The sequence below is a fragment of the Pteropus medius genome, unplaced genomic scaffold (assembly GCF_902729225.1).
Source record: "Pteropus medius unplaced genomic scaffold, Ma_sr-lr_union100, whole genome shotgun sequence".
Classification (NCBI taxonomy): Eukaryota; Metazoa; Chordata; class Mammalia; order Chiroptera; family Pteropodidae; genus Pteropus; species Pteropus medius.
The window spans coordinates 10,551,271-10,572,634 of NW_024354502.1; the positions used below are offsets into that span (position 1 = coordinate 10,551,271).

General features: G+C 30.8%; 1 pseudogene; it reads right to left on the reverse strand.

Moving 5' to 3' along the window:
• Positions 1-13,877: 13,877 nt before the first annotated feature.
• On the reverse strand, positions 13,878-13,996 carry LOC120595751 (uncharacterized; annotated as a pseudogene).
• Between the last annotated feature and the right edge of the window lie 7,368 nt (positions 13,997-21,364).

Sequence of the window (21,364 nt, forward strand, 5' to 3'; positions counted from 1 at the left end):
ATCCTTAAATTTTGTTTTAAATGTAAAATCTATTTAACAATGGATTTTTGGAATATTAGTAGACATTTTAAGAACAGTTATACAGATGTTTAATAGACTACACTAGACAATGCACTATGGTATAATTCTAAACATAGAAAATTATTATAACATGAGAACAAGACAGAGAGTCCTAACATAAAAATTGTTTAAAGTGCCTTTAACAGCTGCATTTTCTTCTTTTATTTTCCCACCTTAAAGGATTTCCCACCACTAGCCAGTACTCCTAATTCTCTTGTTAGGAAGGAAATTGAGCTAAATTTACTTCACACCAACATGTTAGTTACAATGTTTTATCTTTCCCAGGGCTATTTCTAAAAAGAAGACTTTAGGGATAGCATAATATTTCTCACAAAGGCTAAAATACAATAGTAGCATTTTGAGTATTAGCTATATATAAAGGAAGAAACACTTCTGCAGTAGGCCTTGTCATTTGTTTCCTCTGAAATTGCACTTTACAACCACACATACCACCTTCGAAGATACCAATGAACAAGAAAAATATGCAAGACTTATTTCTTGCATAAAAACATGCTGGTTCTTTCTTCTCTGCTTTCTTCTTAATGTTGGAAAGTAATTCTCTATTATTCTTCCTATGTCTACATAGGAAGGATGCAACAACTCTTCTTGTTTTGGACTATCTTTTCAAGGATGTTTATACAGCAAACAGTCTAGGAAGACAGAGATAGTTTCCCATCTGGTGCAAAGGTCAGGTGGGCTTATACCTTTAGAAGACAGTCTCTCTCTAAAGCAAAGAGGCAGCATGCTTACCGGCCATTAAAAATGATTCAGATTCCCTAAACTTTCCTGCAGTGTCAACTACTGCATGTTCATGAGTCATTTGCCTTCTTTATAATGCACTCTAGGAACTAGGGCTCAGGGAACTGGACAGAAATGCTAATAATCTGGCTAATGGTATTGCTGTGAGTAACAAACCATTCTCTGACCAATCTGAATCTCAGATATTCTACTAGCAACTGTGACCCGCTAATTCATTAACTTGTAAGTAGGCAAACTCTCAGATGCTTTAAAATTGTTGACACCTATATGGTCCCCTGAACTAGTGAAGAATATTCCGTTCTCTTTCTTTCTCTTTGAAGACTCATTCTTTATATAACGCATAATCTAGATTTTGAGTTTCCAAGTATGTTTACTATTTGTATTAGTCTGCGAAGGCTACCATAACAAAATACCACAGGCTGGGTGGCTTCAACAGCAGAAATTTTCTCACAGTTCTGTAGCATGGAAGTTCAAGACCAAGGCACTGACAAATATGGTTGCTCCTGAGGCCTTTCTCCTTGGCTTACAGATGTCCAACTTCTCACTGTGTTTCCGCATGGCCTTTTCTCTATGCAGGTAGATCCTTGATGTCTCTCCCTCTTCTTATTAGGACACCAGTCATAATGGATTAGGGTTCTACCTATATGAATTTAGTCAACCTTAATTACCTCTTTAAATGCCTAATCTACAAATACAGTCACATTGGGCCTTAGGACCTAAACATATGAATTTTTAGAGATTTGTCTTATCCAAAGTTTAATTTACAGCAATGGTTCTCAACAGGGTATGATTTTGTCTCTCAGAAGATGTTTAGCGATGTCTGGAGGCAATTTTGGTTGTCAAAATAGGAAGAAGGTGCTACTGACATCTAGTTGGTAGAGCCCAGGGAAGCTGCTAAATATCCTAAAATGCATAAAACAACTGAATTCAATGCCCTCCCCCAAATAAATAATTATTCATGGCACAATGTCAATAGTGTCATGACAGGGAATCCCTAATTTACTGCATCCAACAAAAAGTATGAGAATAAAAAATAACTAAAGACGTGTTAATTAATTTGAAAGAATATCATCGTTATAGTATTTAGTAACTTATAATTTGTTTATACTACTCTGGCTTCTAGTGTTTGTTGCTTGAGTATAAGCAAAGTTTACTAAATCTAGATACAATTAAACTCAACATAGGCTATGATATATGAAATTTTGACTGAACATAAGACATCTAAAAATAGTTTATGGGAAAGTATAAAATGTACTAGAGTTGTATTCTAGACACTGCTCTGCAACTGTCACACTACATGAATCTCTAAACAAGTTTATTTTTCCATTTTATTTTGACTTCCATATTTAAAAAGAAAAAATAGTTATAGCTACATAGAAAGGGTGCTGTGTAATTAATAAGAAAATTAACATGAGAAATGCAGAATTATATAGTACTTACTATAACCTAAAATTATTGCTATAGCATTTATATAATATTTGTACATATAACTAACATAATGGTAGTATAGATTTCAAACACTTTCTTGGGGAAATTAAATCATTTATATTAAAAAAATAATATTATTGTATTAGGTAAGAATTTTAATTAATGTTGGAATTATAAATTATATAACTTGGAAACTTGAAAGTATGTCTTAAGTCAAATCTATGAATGAATTTGTCTATTAGAAACCAAAAAATATCTTTTTTTAGCATCTGATTGATTTGATACAACTTACCTTTAGTGGAAACCTTATATTTTGACTAAAACCCAATAGTCCAAATCATATAAACTTATTTTGTGAGTTCAGTCAGCTCTTATTTAGAATAATTTCTACTTCTTATTGTTGGTGCCAAATATTAAATTTACTTCTTTTAGGCAAAGCATTAATATAGAAGTTTAAGCAAAGAGAGATGTTGAACAGCATACTAAAATGGATAGCGCACAGCACCTAGTCTAAAGTGGTCAGCAAAATAGAATACTTAAATAGATATTTATTCATGTTTTCTCTATCCCTGACTTAAAATTTAATATATGCCCAGCACTATCATAATCTATATATGTTATGTTAACGTATTTAACAGCTTGAAATGGATGATATTATTATAATAATTTGACTTTTAAAGAAACAGCATATTTAAATAAGGTCTCATAGGTTATAATTAAAAAACAATAATAAAATTTGTATTTGTTTGAGATCAACATTTGTGGAGACTATGGCCCAGCAGTATTCAAAAACTACTCCAGAATTTCAGTTGAGAACCACTGAGTGCTACAAGTTGAGAGTAAGACTGAACTGGGAATAGTCTAAGCTGAACTACAACTGAATTCAATTATGGAATGGATTATAGTGATCTGATTCCAGCTATGCTAGTTTACTATTTGTATGGAGCACAATTATATAAACTTTGATAGAAAATAATATGATTCAGAACTGCAAATAATTTCCATGTTTACTCAAAAATAATGTCCATAATTAAAATTTAAAAAACAAGGTATACTAGAGGAAAATATATGAATAAAAAAAAAATAGGAAGAAACAATTGAAATGGGTCAAAGGAAAATTCAGATTGAATTGAACCATTAAAAATTAAAATTTTCAAGTGAAAATTATAAAGTTTAAAAGTAAAATAACTGAAATAAATAAATTCATTGTAGAGACTCAACATCAGATTTAAACTGGCAGAAGAAAGAATGTGTAAATTTGAAGATAGATCGATAGAGATTATGCAACCTGAAAAACAGGAAGAAGTAAAAGAAGAAATATGAAGAGGCCAAGAGATCTGTGGGTAAACCCCTAATCATGCCAATACAAACATAATGAGAGTATTATAAGAGGAGAGAAAAAAATAAAAGGAAACGAACTATACTTGAAGTAATAATTGTCAAAATCTCCCCAAATTTGATAAAAACCATTAATTTATACATCTAAGAAGACTAACAAATTCCAAGTAGTATAAACACAAAGATATCCTTATCTAGACACATCATAGTAAAACTATGAATGATAAACAAAAAATCTTAAAAGATTATATTAACCTTTCCTTCCCTATTTCTAGTGAGTATAAGAAAAACTAAGCTCATGTTTACCATATTTGCAAAGGTTCTTTGAGGTGAAAGCTGGTAATAGTACTTTTATTACATCTGTAACTCCTTAGTCATAGGTCTGTATGGTTATAATCATTGTTTTTCCTCATTGTAGATAATAATTCACCTTCCTATTCTCCACTGGTTTATAGGATTTGCTCTTTTCTCTATTTACGGACTTCCTTTCTAGACATAGCCTCATCTCTACTTTATCTGTGTTTCCACCTAACACTTATAGTTTACAAATAGTTAGTTTCTTCCTGACTCTGGCTTACCTAGGCTATGGGAATTTCCTTCTTGTATGATGTCTCTCAGGTAGTTCACATGGTCTGCAAAGGCAATGGATATATTTCCTAAATTTGTCTAACATGATTTTTCACAGTAAGAGATCTGGAATTCTGCCTATTTTTATTCTACTATTTTTCTATATTATTCATCAGATTAAAAAATTCAGGTTTAATATTTTCCTTAATACTTTTCTCTAGTTCCTTGTATTTTTTAACTCCTTCCTATACCAAGGTCTTTGTATGTGTAGCTTTCTTTACATGAAGCTCTCTTCCTTTTCTCAATGCTTGGCAGCTCCTGCCCATTTTTCAGCTCTCTGTGTGTGTATAGATAAGTATCAGTGTCACATTTGTTCTGAGTATCTATAATGCATCTAAATACTGTATCTGTTAAAACTGATCAAGTCCTCCCAAAAATGTTAATTGCAAAATTATATTTTCTCATATACTTTATTTCTTATACTCATATATATGGCAATTGCAGTATAGTTTCTCAACTCAACTAGAATATTATTACCCAATGTATTTAATTCCATATACTTCAGAAGAGACTTTCATAGTGCAGAATGAAAAACATTGTGTGTTCCTGAATCATATTCTTGCAACATACGTGATTCTTGCTTATGTTGAGAAAATTATCTGATTAGAATTTTATCCTGAATATGTCTTGGGATTTTTATTAAAGATAAGTCAATGAAGAAGAAAAGAGATGCATGGGAAATAAAGTAAAAATCAAATCTGCTCATTGCTGGAAATCTTTAAAGAAAATAATTTTACATGATAAGAACTCAATATTTGCCTCTTTTCCAATAATGAATTGTTAAATGAAAGGGTTGTTGTTATTAATTAAAATGTCATGTAGAATTAATGAAAAGAGTGCTATCTATTGTTATCTAGTCAATCAATGCACATTGAATTTTAGGAATATTGCTCTCCCTATCCTCTCAATCATCAGATGATTTTAAAATGTTAAGTTTATTTTATAATATTTTCTATTTAACCATTGACACGTTACACATTTTTTTATGGCTGCCAATATTAACATTTACATTGAAAAAAATTAGTTTAGCTTCTGCCTCTTCTGACAAGAGGTGAAAACATATTTTAAATATGTCTTTATACTCTCAAAATGTACTTATTTTTAAGCTGCAATATATCTCATGTGAACTTAACTATTTTTAGTGTACTGCCATTTGAAAACATGAGTTTTATTCTAGTTGAAAATTGAGATCAGGATTTATTCAAGGTCAATGATAGACTGATAGATTTCTGGAAAGTGTATTAAATCTCAGAAAGAATGGAAGTGTACAAAGGCTATTTAATCTATGAAGATAAGGCTAAGCATTTTGAACTATTTATCACTTTCCTAAACTTGAAGTTGCAGGTATACCAAGGGTTTCAATGAATACTATAGGTGAACTTGAGTACATTTTATACCATATATAACATTAAGCTTCCTGCTGATTTTATATTGACTATGGTCTTGCAATGTAGGACAGGAGTCATTATATTGACTCTTGGGGGAAGAACACTTCCTTCTGTTTCATAAGTAGACTTATTAGTCATATCAACATACTGTAGCCTTAGCTAAGGAAACCATTCTATTTTACTGTAATTATAAATGACTTAGAACTACATTTCTCTCTTCCTATCACACTATTGCCCAAGGGATGACTTAGATTTCTATAAAAATGCTTACATCTACAAAATCATCATAGCTTTTTTTGAGAGTAGATATCATTAGACAGTGTCAATTAACTTACCTCATTTTTAAACTTCTGCTAACTTTTAGCTGGCATGTGACTTGTGAATTAGTTTTAATGAATGACTAATAGTAGTTATATATGAAAATGAAATATTTTACATTTTATCAATATGTTTATACTGACAAAGACTATTCTTTTGCTAGAAAGAGTTATGACAGAGTTGAGAATCAAGCTTATTCCATTGGACTAGCCCAAGAGAGAAAAATGATATATTAATAAATGGAATGGCTAAATTAACTGTTTTTGAAACACATAACACCTCACTTTGAGAAAATTCCTCATTGAAAAAATATGTAATCTTTCTGACAATTCTCTCTATTGTAAGAATGTCTATAATGCCCTTAGTCAAGGACTCAGGGTCTTTATCTTATTATTTAAATATAATCAGCATTTTAAAAAATATTGGTAACAACTTGCATGAATTTGACATGGCCAGAAGCCGGTTCCTTGCTGTGAAAAGGAAAATTTAGTGTGTTTCAATGATTAAATACTCTTCAGTGAAACTGATCTCCTCCCTCATCACTTGCCCTCATCATTTTGAATAATGAATAACATAATGAACTCTTTATTGCAAAAATTTTGGATAAGTACAAGAGAGATACTTATTTTCATTTTATAAATGAGGAAATCAAGCCTCAGTGAGGTGATGTAGTTAGCCCAAGATGACATGAGAAGACTTGGAAATCCAATTCACTTCTATTTATACATATATTTCTATCATCCCTTCCCAGAAATATCAATACTAAATTAAAGTTGGATCAATTAAAGATCATAGTCTTAAAAAATTGTTGTCTATGATTATGAAAGATACCATATATATGTATATATAGTTTTTTTTTTTTTAAGGTGAATGTGTACTGTTTGCTGATAATGTGAAAGGCACACTTTTATTCTTTATCTTCTAAAAGGTTGCATTTCTTTTCTTAGAAGTGATATTGTACTTAGGCTTCTGAAAAAGGGTATTATAATATGATTCTGTGTTAATTTGCCTTCCTTAAGTTATGTTGCTTCTGCTCCCAACATGGTTAGGACTGAACACAATCTTGTGTGGTGTTCCAAGCTTAGAGTTTAAAGAAGTTGTGGCAGATGGAGTTGCTGAGAAAAATGTATCTGCCTCCTTGCTTAGGCAGTTGAATTTGAAAGGGTTCAATATACTTAAAGAGAAACAGCAACTCATCAGATATAGGGAAACCAAACCAGGGCATATGGCTGTTTAAAACCAAAATATTATCTCTCTGACCCCTGCGGGGGAGGGACTAGCATATTTGAGAAGTTATCTTTTTTGAGAGACCTTTTTAGAAGATTCAGGAAAGAATACATAATCATTCTATGTGAAAGAAAAATCATCAGAAACAGAAAAAATGGTTTAGATGGCATTAAAAATGTACTGGAATGATAGATGATTGGCTAAAGAAGCTGTAGTACATATATACAATGGAATATTACTCAGCCATAAGAAGAGATGAAATACTGCCATTTGCAACAACATGGATAGACCTCGAAATAATCATGCTAAGTGAAATAAGCCAAACAGAAAAAGTTAAAAATCACATGGTATCACTTATATGTGGGATATAAACCTAAAAGCAACAAAGGAACAGGACAAACAAACAGAGACTTATGGACATCGACAATGGACTAGTGGTTACCAGAGGGTAGCGGGTAGGGAGGAGAGTGGAGATAGACGGGGTAAAGGGCGTCAAATATATAAGGGTGGGGGAGAGTGAAATGGGTAAAGGGGATCAAATATATGGTAGTTGAAGGAAACTGGACTTTGGGTGGTAAACACACATAGAATATATAGATGTCAAATTATAATATACACCTGAAAATTATATAATTGTATTAAGCAATGTTACCCAAATAAACTTAATAAAAAATGTGCTGGAAAAGCAATCATTTAACAAACTAGAACCTAATCTAATACGCGTATGTGAATTCCCTTATAGAAAAAGCAATTATTTGCCCTAACATTTCAGTAGTATTATTTCACCTTCTCAGAAAGTATTTTATACCATGTCAAGAATGCATTCATTATTCTTTTACTTTATTAAACAATATTTTTGATAGAAATAAAATAATAAAAGGTAACATTTAGTATGTATTCTCTATGTCATGGATTAAAGTGATTTACATTAGATGACACTTTGAATAATTGCAAAGCAATCTTGTGAGACAGGTACAAAGTTATCATGTCTATTTATAGGTAAGAAAATTGAGGCAGAGGGAGATGAAGTAATTTGCCCATGGTGGGGCTAGGATTCAAACCCAGAAAGTCTGGCTCTACACTCTGGTGTTATCTGCAATGCTTTTTTGTTTTCCAAAGTAACATTACCACCAACTCATCTTGCCATGTTTAAAAATAAAGTCTAGCGAGAAGTAAAATTTTACTCAAAAAGACTAATTGAAAATAATTTAATGAAGATAGTTATAGAAACATAGGCAGATTTAAAGAAACTGTGAGAAAGATATTGAGACAACTGAGACCGAACCAAAAGCAGGCACCCATCACCACGTCTACATTGGAAGTGGCAAAGGTAAAATATTGTGGTAGAGAAGCTGGAGTCAGAGTCAGAGGCTTTTTCCTAGAGGGACTCAGCAGCTTGCAAAAATGTGGGAACAAGACAAAAAGAAATAGTAATAGAAACACACTGACCTCTCTCTTCTCTTAGAGATCTCGTGCCAATGCATCCCACACTCTGAACACAATTGAAAGTCAGAAGTCAAGGGGACCAGGCTGACTTAGTCCACAAGTTCAGCCCATAACCAGGCTGAGAAGGTCAGAGAAAGGATTTGGAGGTGGGGCTATGGTGGTAGCAAATGGACAATCAGCAACACCTGAAATAAAATAAATGTAATTTTGCTTCCAGTATAACTAATGGGGTTCATAAATTAATCATCATTCATAGTAATTATTTATTAGATTTTATATTGTAGGTTGTTTCAGTAGTTATTTTCTTATTCTGATTTCTGATAGTGGATCACTGTCATAAAAATCATTGTAAAATTAATGTATCTCTGTTAATTTAAGTGGCATGTAAGTCATTAAAAATTAAAATTAGCTCATTAAATATTGTTATTTGAACATAAATAGTTGTAGTATTTTTAAAGTAATCAATCATACTACAATACTTCTAATATTAATCTTCAAGAAGCTATATTAATTCAGAAAATGTGTAGGATACATTTGGTTTACCACTGATTATCAAAAACTATTTTATCATTAAAATTTCTCTAATAAATTCTTTATTGATTTTAAAACCAAAATGAAAAGCCAATAACTTTTACAATATACATATTTGAATAACATGACTACCAGATTTAATTGCATCAAGAACACAATGTGGTGTTCTTCAGGTCACATTGTGCAGTTTATGATAGTTTTAATGGTTAGGAACAATAACTGCTTTTTGAACTCATTATAATTGATAATGCCTGGAGCATACAATGCTTCTGAAGGCAAGATGCACTAATCATTAACTCACTGTAATGTCCCGGAAATGAACTCTAGAAAGAACAAATTGTTGCTACTTTTAATATATTTTTAAAAATACAATAGATTATCCTTAGGATTTTTTTCTCAGCACTGAAAAACATTACCAACAATTGTACATTGTGCAATGTAAAAACTGAAGGAAAAATAGAAATTGGTTTTTCTTCTAATGGCGATGTTTTATGTAAAACCATTAAGTGATACATGAACCATAGCAGGCAAAATAGCTAACATTTTATTAATAATCACTATATTGTTTTACGGTTTTTAGACCTTATTTTCTAGTCATTTTAATAATCATTTTACATCCATTATCTCAAGTATTCTCACAATAACTCTATAAATTAGTACTATTATTATCTATAGTTTTCAGATAATGAAGATTGAAGTTCAAAGCAATTTATATACTCAAGGTTTCACATTTATAAGAATTAGAGCCATGAATAATCTGCAATAGTATATTAACTCTAAATTTTGCTTTTAACATATACTAGGATATAAGCTCCCTAAAGGGCAAGGAATTTAGTTTGCACCTAGATTCCCAGTGTCTAGGACATAATAGACATTGCAATGTCTATTTGAACCCAAGTCTATCTAACTCTAGGCATTACACTCTCAACATCCACACTAGGCTGCAAAGTAATAAATTGATTTGAAAAGAAGTAATTGAAATATTTGACATATTTTACTTATTATTCTTCAATCAAAATATAGTTGACACAAGTTAATACCCATTTGTCACCATAGTTATTATGATATTATTGATAATATTCCCTATGCTGTATACTATATAACCATGATACCTATTTTGTAATTGAAATTTTGTATGTCTTTTTCCTCTTCAACTTTTTACTCATCCCTAGCACTCTCCCTTTTGGCAACCACCAGTTTGTTCTCCGTTCCTATAAGTCTGATTCTGTTTTTGTTTCGTTTGTTCATTTTTTTTTTTTTGATTTACATATCAGTAAAGTCATATGGTATTTGTCTTTCTTGGTACAACTTATTTCACTTAGCTTAATATCCCCTAGTTCAATCCATGTTGTTGCAAATGGGAATATTTCATTTTTTTAATTGCTGATTAATATTCCATTGTTTATATATAAAATATATAAAATCTTCTTCATTCATCTATCAAGGAAAATCTAGGTTGCTTCCATGTCTTGGCTACTGTAAATAATGCTGCAAATAGAGGTGCTTATATCTTTGAAGGCAGTATTTGGTATATTTTAAATGTTTGCCTTGACAACCAAAAACATTTAGTTGTATAAACATTATATGATTATATGACAGTATGGTTATTTGCAACTTACGTTTATTAGAAAACTAGCAAAAACTTTCGATATGCATAAAATCTTACTGTTTTATTTTAAATATCTTTAAAATCATAAATGTAATATTAGTATTCTACATATTGAAAAATAAGCAAAAGAGAAACTTAGAAAGCATAAAAAGTAAAAGCGATGTAAAGGAAGATTGAAGTAAAACAATATAAAAACTAAACTTAGAAAATATAAAGTGATCTCAATTGTATACTGTTGGAAAGATTTCAAATAGGGCCTGATGGAGTAAAAGAAAACAAATTCAGAATTCTAATTTCGGTGTGATAACTAACATGGCATACATTTTAGAATAATAAATTTAAAAATCATAGACATTTTCAGTATTCTTCAACACATTCAGCTAAAATTTATCAAATATTCAGTAAGTTGATAGTGTGATAAACTCTTACTAAAATAGATGCCTTTATTTCACGCTAAACTCTCTTTAGTGGTTATTTTTTTTATTTTTTACTATATTATTTGTCTATCGAATGCTCAAAAGCTGGAGAAATAAAATCAGAAATAAACAACTAACAGCTTATGGGGAACATTACTTTTAAACTAGCTAGCTCAGTTGTAAAAAGCAAATATTTCAGCCCCGACCTTATTAAACAATTAATTTGTATAATATGAAAATGATTCATATGATATGAGTATATGACAATATATCCTAATTATTTTTTCAAAAATTTTGTTTCCTCTCATGTAGCAATACCCTGAAAAAAATACACTTTTTATTTTGCCCTTCTGACTTGTGTGCTTACGGTTGCCTCATCCTGAATTTTCACTTTAACTACTAAATGTACAAAGCAATTCACCACTTATGGAATTCATTTTATTAAGATGGAATTTTAACTCATCTGAAACATTTTTTTATAACTTGAAAAATCTTTTAAAAATCTTTAAAAAGTTAATGTTGGTCCTGTCTTTAATACTTCATATGATTAAAAACATTACTTTTGCAGAACGTTGACTTGGAAAAGTAAAGCTTATGTAAGTGAAGTTATATTGTCTATGAAAGAAAATGTTCACATAAGAAAAAGATTAAGCCATAACATGTAATGATGAATGATCAAAAAGAACCTTGAAATTTAATTTTATTTTAACAAAAAAGAAAGAAAAATAAAAGTAGGAATCGATTTTCCTTAATCACTTTGAAATATTTTAGACCTTTAGCATAATCACCAATGGGAGACCCCTGGGGGTTTCCAGAAGTTATAATCAAAGCAAAAATTGAAAAGAGAACAGCAAAAATGCAAAGAAAGAATGAAATAATCAATGATTAAGTAAAGCAAAATTAATCTAATGTAGTTTTTTCAAAAACACAATAACTGTAAACAATGTAAGAAGATACAAAAGATTTTTTTACCCCACTTCATGCTGAGCAGTTGTGCTGTTCTTTAAATCAGGAATACAGCAGGAACCCCAGAAGGTGGAAGTCCGAGTCAGGGGATAAATCATCTCTATCTCTTTAAGTTAGCCTAGTTCTTGTTTACATATATTTTTATACAGTTTTGTTTTCAGAGTAGGTGAGAAGATGCCAGTAGAACTAACAGAGTTAAGTTTTGCCCTTTATTTGTAAATGCAATACAAGCAAGTGCTCAGTAAGTAACTTAAATACCTACAGGCATTCTGGATGTCCCTAGAGAGGGGAGTGGGGGAGAAAACACAGTTTCTGTCTTTAGGAGGCTATGCAAAGACAGAAAAGTAAATTGAAAGTGTATAAACCTTCTTGTGAATATGATGATAAAGGATGCTTTGCAAGCATGTAGGTTTGTTTGATAATTGGATATGATGCTATGGAAAAGTAGGAAGTTCTTGTCATAGGGGAGAAAATGTGCTAAGATTTTTTTGTTCAGTATTAGAAGAAAGTAAGTTGTGTAAATTTTATATATTTATATACACATTATTAGTATATAAGTTATAAAATATAGAATATATATTATGATACATATACAAAAGTTATAAAATATAAGATAGTCAAGTTTTATATAGGTGTGTCTGGGTGTGTATGTGTATGTGTGTTTAAGGCAGAAAGGAAAGAGAAAATGTTTTTGATATTTGTACTTCATTTTAAAAATTTTTAATGGGAATATTATGAGAGTTACCAATGAGACTGGAAAAAAGAATTTGAGATTTCTGATTTAGAGATCCCAGTGGTACTCTCTCAGAATTGATTAGAAAGGAACACAGTATAAATAAAGAGATAAGAAGAATTTTGCTGTAAGGCAGGTAAGAAATGATGAAACAGGAGATTTTCATTTGTTAAAAAAAATAGAATTTGGAGTCAGACTTTTCAGATTCTGTGTCCTCCATATGCCAATCCTGTGATCTTAGATAACTACTAAAACTTCCTAAACCTAATGTAGATGTGGTAGTAGCGTAAATATTAGAGAATATGCTCAATCTGCTTTGAGCATATTAGTTATTATTTTAACACTACAAAATTATAGATTTATTAAAGTATAATGAATGTACAATAAACTTTACGTAGCTTAAGTGTACAAATCATATTTGCTATGTCTATATACCCATTAACCCAACACTCACAATCAATGTCATGAAGATATACATCACGCTTAAGAGTTTCTTCATGCCTTTTGTAATCCACTTTATTTAAATTTCTTTGAAGACACTGACCTTTTAATTTTTTAACTTTTTATTTTGAAGTAATTATAAATTCACACTAAGTTATAAAGATAGTAAAGACACTTATTCAGTACTCTTTACCCAATTTCCCCAAATAGTTACATTTTATACAATTATAGCACAATACCAAAACTTAGAAATTGACTTTGGTACAATGTGTATGTTTATGTATTTTAATTATATGTGTAGATTCATGTAATTACAACCACAATCAAGATATAGAACCATTTTATCACCACAAAGTTCTCCCTTGTCCTATCTGTTTATAGTTACACCAATTTGTCCCCTTCGAGATGCCGCACTTTTGGCAACCACCACTCTATTTTCTTTATAATTTTATCATTTTAAATATGCTATATAAATGGAATCATACAGTATGTGACCTTTTGATAATGGTTTTTCTTACTAGCATAATACTCCTGATATCTATCTAAATTGCCACATGTATCAATAGTTCATTATTATTATTTATTTTTAATGCCTACAGCACCTGGTCTTCCTAGGTGGTCTCCTATCCAAGTACTAACCAGGCCCGACCCTGCTTAGCTTCAGAAATCAGACAGGATTGGGCATATTCAGGGTGGCATGGCTGTAGACAATAGTTCATTATTTTAGTGTTAAGTAATATCCCATTGTATAGTGTGGCACATTTCTTAAACAATTATGTATAAAAGAAACTGGACTATCTTCCTACACCATATACAAGAATAAACTCAAAATGGATTAAAGACTTAAACGTAAGACCGGAAACCAAAAAACTCCTAGAAGGAAAGACAGGCAGTAAACTCCCTGACATTGCTCTTACTAATATTTTTTCTTCTGATATATCTCCTCAGGCAAGGGAAACAAAAGAAAAAGTTAACAAATGGGACTACATCAAACTAAAAAGTTTTTGCATAGCAAAGGAAACCATCCACAAAATAAAAAGACAACTTACTGAATGGTAGAAGACATTTGCTTATGATACATCTGATAAAGGGTTAATATCTAAAATATATAAAGAACTCATACAACTTAACACCAAAAAAAAAAAAATTCAATTAAAAAATGGGCAGAAGACTTGAAGAGGTATTTCTCCAAAGAAGACTTACAGATGGCCAATAGACATATGAAAAGATGCTCAAGGTCACTAATCATCAGAGAAATGCAAATTAAAGCCACAATGAGATATTGCCCCACACCTGTCAGAATGGCTATCATCAATAAATCAAAAAACAAGCGTTGGCAAGGAAGTAGAGAAAAGGGAACCCTCGTACCCTCTCTGGGATTGCAATTTGGTACAGTCACGTAACAAACGGTTTGGAAGTTTCACAAAAAATTAAAAATAGAACCTCCTTATTACCCACCAATTGCACTTCTGGGTATTTATCCAAATAAAATCAAAACAGTAATTGGAAAAGATATGAGCACCCCTATGTTCACTGCAGTGCTATTTACAAGATATAGATATAGAAGCAACCTAAGTGCCCATCAGTAGACAATTGGATAAAGAAGGTGTGTATGTGTGTGTGTGTGTGTGTGTGTGTGTGTGTGTGTGTGTGTGTGTGTATGGCTATTACTCAGCTATAAAAAATGAAATCTTACCATTTGTAATGACATGGATGGATATAGAGGATAATATGTTACGTGAAATAAGTTAGACAAATACCATATGATTTCACTTATATGTGGAATCTAAAGAACAAAATAAATGAGCAAACAAAATGAAAACAGACTCATAGATACAGAGAACAAACTAGTGATTGCCAGATGGGATGGTTTTTGGAGGGCTGGGTGATAAGAAGTACAAATTGATAGTTACAAAGTAGGCATAGGGATGTGAAGTATAGCACAAGGAATATAGTCAATAATATTGTAATGGCTGTGTATAGTGCCAGAGTAATCGGGGAGATCACTTCATAAATTATATAAATGTCTAACCTCTATTTTGTACATCTAAAGCTAATATAAAATAAAATTTAAAAGTAAATAGCAACATTACTGTTAATGGAAAGTGATATGGCTTTCAGGGAAAGATGATTTCTGTTTTCCTTGCTTTTATACCTGAGCAGAGTTTCTATAACCACATATGCCATTGATTATTTTTTGTGTGTGTTTTGTTTGTTCACTCAATAAACATTCAAAAACAGGAAAAAAAGAAAACCCACGTAAAGGTTTTTGTGTGGACATTTTATTTCTGTGGGAAAATACTTAGGACTGAAATTGATGGGCATATATTAAGTGTACATGGGTTTTGGTTTTGTTTTCTTGTTTTTTAAAGAAACTGACAAAACTTTTGCCAGACTAGATGTATCATTTTGTGTTCCTACCAGCCAATGTATATGAATGATTCAGTTTCTCTGCATCTTCAACAGCATTTGCTATTGTTACTTTTTAAAGTTTATATTCTAAGATGTGTGTAGTGATATCTTATCGTGGTCTTAATTTCAATTTTCTTTATGGCTAGTGATGTTGAACTTTTTCTATGTGTTTGTTTTCCATTTGTATATACTCTAGTATCTGTTTCATGTATCTAGCCCATTTTGTAATTGGTTTGTCTTTTTTTTCGTACTATTGAATTTTGAGAGTTCTCTAAACATTATCAAGTATTTTGTAAGATATAGTTTAAAATATTCCTTCCCATGTTGTAGCTTGTCTTTTCATCCTTTTAACATAGTATTTTTACAGCAAAAAAATTATTTTTAATGAGTCCAGTGTATCAATATTTTCCTTCTGTGGATCATGCTATTGTTGTGTCAGATCTAAGAACTTTTCACCACGCCCATAGATTTTTTTTCCATAGACAGTAAACTTTTTGACACTGCTTATAGATTTTCTCTCCTATGTTTTCTTCTGAAAGTTTTATAATTTTATGTTTTACATTAAAATCTATGATCCATTTTGAAAAATTTTTGTATAAAGTCAGGGTTCATATTCATATTATGTTTTACACACACACACACACACACACACACACACACACACCTCTCCAGGGTTTTTAGCTGTCTTTAATAAAAGGATTATGAAAAAGCACATTTATTCCACCTTTTCAGAAATCAAAGTCCCCTCAAATTGACCTTTGAAAACACTGCAATAGCAGTAGATTCTGTGGTTCATAATATATGTAAAATTAAAATGTATGTCAAGAATACCACAAACTACAGAAGAGGACAAATGTGAGTACTGTTTTAAAGTTCTTATATTTTATGTAGTTTTAAAATGCCATTTGAATCTAAACTGTGATAAGTTAAAAATGTATACTGTAAACACAAACAGAACAAATAAAAATAAAATAATAAGGTATGGCTAATAAGCCAAAAAACATTATTAATTGGAATAATAAAATATACTCAATTATTTCACAAGAATTCAGATAAGGGGAACAGAGAACAGATAGGAAATTTATAAAACATATAACAAGATGATAGCTCTAAACCAAATATATCACTCATTAAAATAAATGTAAAAATTTCAAAATACCTTAATCAAAAGTCAATTATTAGAATGAATTTTTAAGCATTGTACAACTTTATGCTGCCATTTTAAAAAAAAGTCTTTAAAAATAAATATTTGTTTACTATAAATGAATGAAAAAAGATATGCCATGGCAGCCCTAATCAAACAGAAACTAGAGTTACTGTATCAATATCAGACAAATTATATTACTTGGAACAAAGAATATCAGTTAATAATGTTGTGGAGTTAATTCACTGAGAGAGAATTTGAACATCTTAAACATGTATGTGTCTACTAACAGAACAGTGATACATGAAGCATTAACTTATAAAACTGAAAGAATAAGAGAATGATCCATAATTATGGCTATAAATTTTAATGCCACTTCTTCAATAATCAAAAGGATATATAGGTAGAAAATTATGAAGAACATATTAAACTTGAACAAGGTTGTCAGTCAACATCATCCAATTGATATTTATAGAACTCTCACGCAACGACAGCAGAATACATTTTCCTTCTAAAGGCACACAGAGTGTTTATCAAAATAGCCTATATTCAAGCAATAGCAAAATCTCAATAAACTTAAAAGATTCAGGTAAAGCTAAGCATTTTCTCTGGTGAAAATGGACTTAAATTAGAAATCAATAACAGAAAAATACCTGGATTATTTTCAAGTGTTTTCAAAACTAAATGATACTTGTCTCAGCAATGCATGGGTAAAAGAGAAAATCAAAAAGGAAAATAGAAAGTATTCTGAACAGAATGAAATGAAAACATAACATACGAAAATTTGTGTCACTCAACTCAAGCAGTGCTGAATAGGAAATTTGTAGCACTAGAATTCGTAAAACAGAAAAGAAAATGTATCATATCATAATTTTCTACCTTAAAAAACTGAAAAAGAAAGGTAACATACTCAAAGTAAGCAGAACAAAGGAAATAATAGAGATAAAATCAGAAATCAAAGAAGCAGAGAACAAAAAATTAATTTTAAAAAGTCCAATAAAATCAGAAGCTTGTTCCTTGTGATCAACAAGATTCATAAACCTCTAACCAGAATGAATAGCAATCAAACAAATTACCAATATCAGAGATGAGAAAAATGACTACAGATATTTTAGAAATTAGGAAGATAACAAGAAAATATTATCAACAACTTCGTGCCTATTATTTTGACAATTTAGAAAAAATGGACAATATTCTTGGACAATTTCCAACTACCAATGCTTGCTGAAAAAGAATGATAACCTGAATACCTTGCTATCTACTAAAGAAATTTAATTTTTAGTTACAAAACCTATTCGCAGAGAATACTCCAGGCTTAGATATCCTCACTGGTGAATTCTATGAAACACTGAAGGAAGCAATAATAACATTTCTACACAAAATCTTCAGGAAAATTGGAGAGGAAGAAACACTTCCCAACTCATTCTAAGCGGCAAGTATTACTCTAATATGAAAATCAGAAGTCATTACAAAGAAGTCACAGACCCATTTCCTCATGAAGAGACACAAGTATTTCTTAACAGTTTAGTGAATTAAATCTGACAATATATAAAAAGTATAATACATCATGACCAGTTCAATTTATCCCAGTTATACGAGAGTAATTTAACATTTAAAAATCAATTGATACATTTCACCATATTTACAAACTTACAAAAAACCTGCGATCATCTCAAAATACACAGAAAAAGTATTTGACAAACTTCAACATTCATACATGATAAAAACTCTCAGTATGCTAGAAATATATGGAAATTTCATAAACTTGATAAAGGTATTTACGGAAAACCTACAACTAACATTATTTTTAATGGTGAAAGACTGAAAAGTTTTCCTTCATTTGAAAACAAGGCAAAGAGAATCCTGTCACAATGTATTATAAACATTGCGTTGGCACTTATTAACAGTGCGATAAGTTGAGGCAAAAAATTTACAGGCACATAGATTGAGAAGAAAGCAAAACTCTCTTTATTTTTAGATATCACTGTCACCTATGTAGAAAGTCCTAAAAACTCTAGAAATCTCCTAAAACTAAAAAACAAATTTTGCAAGGTTGCAAGATAAAATTTCACAATACAAAAATTAATTGTATGTCTAAATGCCAGGAAGAAAAAAAATCATGTCAAGATAAAACAGTGTTATTGACAATAACATCAAATGTGTAATACTTAGAAATAAATCTGGCAAAAGATATTTGAAATATCTCTTCTAAAAACTATAACATTGCTGAGAAAACATAAAGACTTTTGAAAAATGAGAATATCTATCTTGGTCATGGATCTTAATTCTCAGTACTTCTAAGATGTCAGTGCTAAGTCATTCTCTAGATTAAATTCAATTCCAAAAATCTAGTCAGATTTTTTTTTTTGATAGAAATTATGTTGTTTCTTAAATTTATACGGAAATTCAAAGATTCCAGAACAAGCAAATCAGTTTGGGGGGAAAAAAAAAAGACAACGTGAGCAAAATATAGTACTCATTTCCAGGCTTATTATAAAGATACAGTAAGATAAAATTTGAAAAACATGAAGTAACATGCTCTGTCTGGACATGGATTGGAAAAGAGAGAGTCAAACCTTATTTTTTTAAAAAAAATTGGTGATTGTGACATAGTAGATTCATTGTACACTAGAGACAAAAGAAAGTGTGTGTAGTAACCACAGAATTTGTAGCACAATTTAGAAGAAAGCTTAAAGGGGGACAAGAGGACTTTCTATATCTCCCAAAGTTGTGTCATAAATCAAAGAGAAAAAACAAAAACTACTATATATAGGCATTAATTGTTCCAGATCGGGAACATAGAAAGAGCAGATTTGAAATGATGATTTTGTTTTCCTTGAGTATAAAGATATGTGGGACATTTAAGTGGAGACGTTTACCTTGCCATTTATTAATGGTTCTGGCTGGTGAAGATCTTAAGATACAGAATTTTTTTAAAAGCTTTATTGACTCATCAGCATTTCAATGATAATTCCAAGTACAGAGTGTGTTTAAAATCATCCAAGAGTAGAGAAAAAAGTGAGTTCTGAAAATAGAAAACTATGAGAAAGTGATTTAAGCAGAAGGTAGCAGAAGCCTGAAAAGGAAACCCAAGCATTAACTGTGAATTAGAGATTGTCACTAAAAACACTGGAGAAAAGGGTTTCAGAAATTAGAACTGGTCAATAAATAATATTAAATGCTTTGAGGACTCATAATGACAATGATTTCAAGTTATCCATTATTAGAAAAGTTTAAAAGACTTTATACAACTTTTTATGCATGTTATTCTTTAAATATCTCAACTAATTCCCTGTGTCAGGATATTGAGACTCAGAAAGTTTATGAAAGTTGGTCAAATTTAGGCTGCTTTTTAGTGGTAGAATCAGATTGAAATCTTGATAGGTTGACTCTAGAACCTATATTCTTAAACATTTTGGGAGAAATTACTTGTAAACTCGATGAGATCAGATATAGCAAAATAGGCAGTGTCACCACTTGCATTAAGTACTTATAAAATGAATGAGACATTTATTCATTCATCCATTCATTTACATATTTACTATATATTTATGTTATATATATATCTAATATTTATTATATATAATGTATTCAATATTTACTATATATTCAATATCTACTATAAGCTTGTTACTTTATTAGGTACTAGAAATACAAAAAAAAATGTTGAGGTCTTTATGCTAGAGAAGATTATGTAGCAGTAATGGAATGCACTTACACTTAAAAAGTTTGTCTTGAAGGGTAATATCACTTAGCAGTTAGAAAAGAATACATTTTGTGAATGACAGTAAAACAATAAACATGATCACATCCTGAAGCAAAAATAGACCGTTAGAGAAGAAATCATTGAAGATGTACAGACAAAGATAATGATGAGTAGGTGACTGATGGATGAAGCTTCCTGAGGAGATGGGCAGTGTGGTTTCAATTATGGAAGCAACAGTTCCTGAAATTTGTTGGAATGATGCCCATGTAATCCATCTTGTATTAAGGATTGAATATTTATGTCTGCCTCCCATCCCACAAGTCATATCTTGAAGCCCTAACCCTCAATGTTATGATATTTGGAGGTAGGGTCTTTGGGAGGTGATAAGGTTTAGATGATGTCACAAGCATTTGGGCCTCCATGATGGGATTAGTGTTATTGTAAGAGGAAGAGACCAGAGAGAGTTCTCTCCCTCCCTCCACCATTCAATGGCTCAGCAAGAAGGCAGCAATTCTCAAGCCAGGAAAAGGGCTCTCACCACTTTGTTCTTGGACTTCTCATCCTCCAGAACTCTGAGAATTAAATGTCTGTTGTTTAAGCCATCCAGTCTATTGTATTTTATTATAGCAGCCTGAGTTGACTAAGACACCTTTCTTCCTTGCTTTCATTTTGAATTAGTGAGAAAAACATAATAAAAATAAATAAATAAATACTGTATATTTATAAAAGAAATACAAAAATCTGGTTCATTTGGGGAAGATTATATCAGCAAGAAATGTTATAGGAGTTTCCACATTGTGAAGTATATAGCTGAA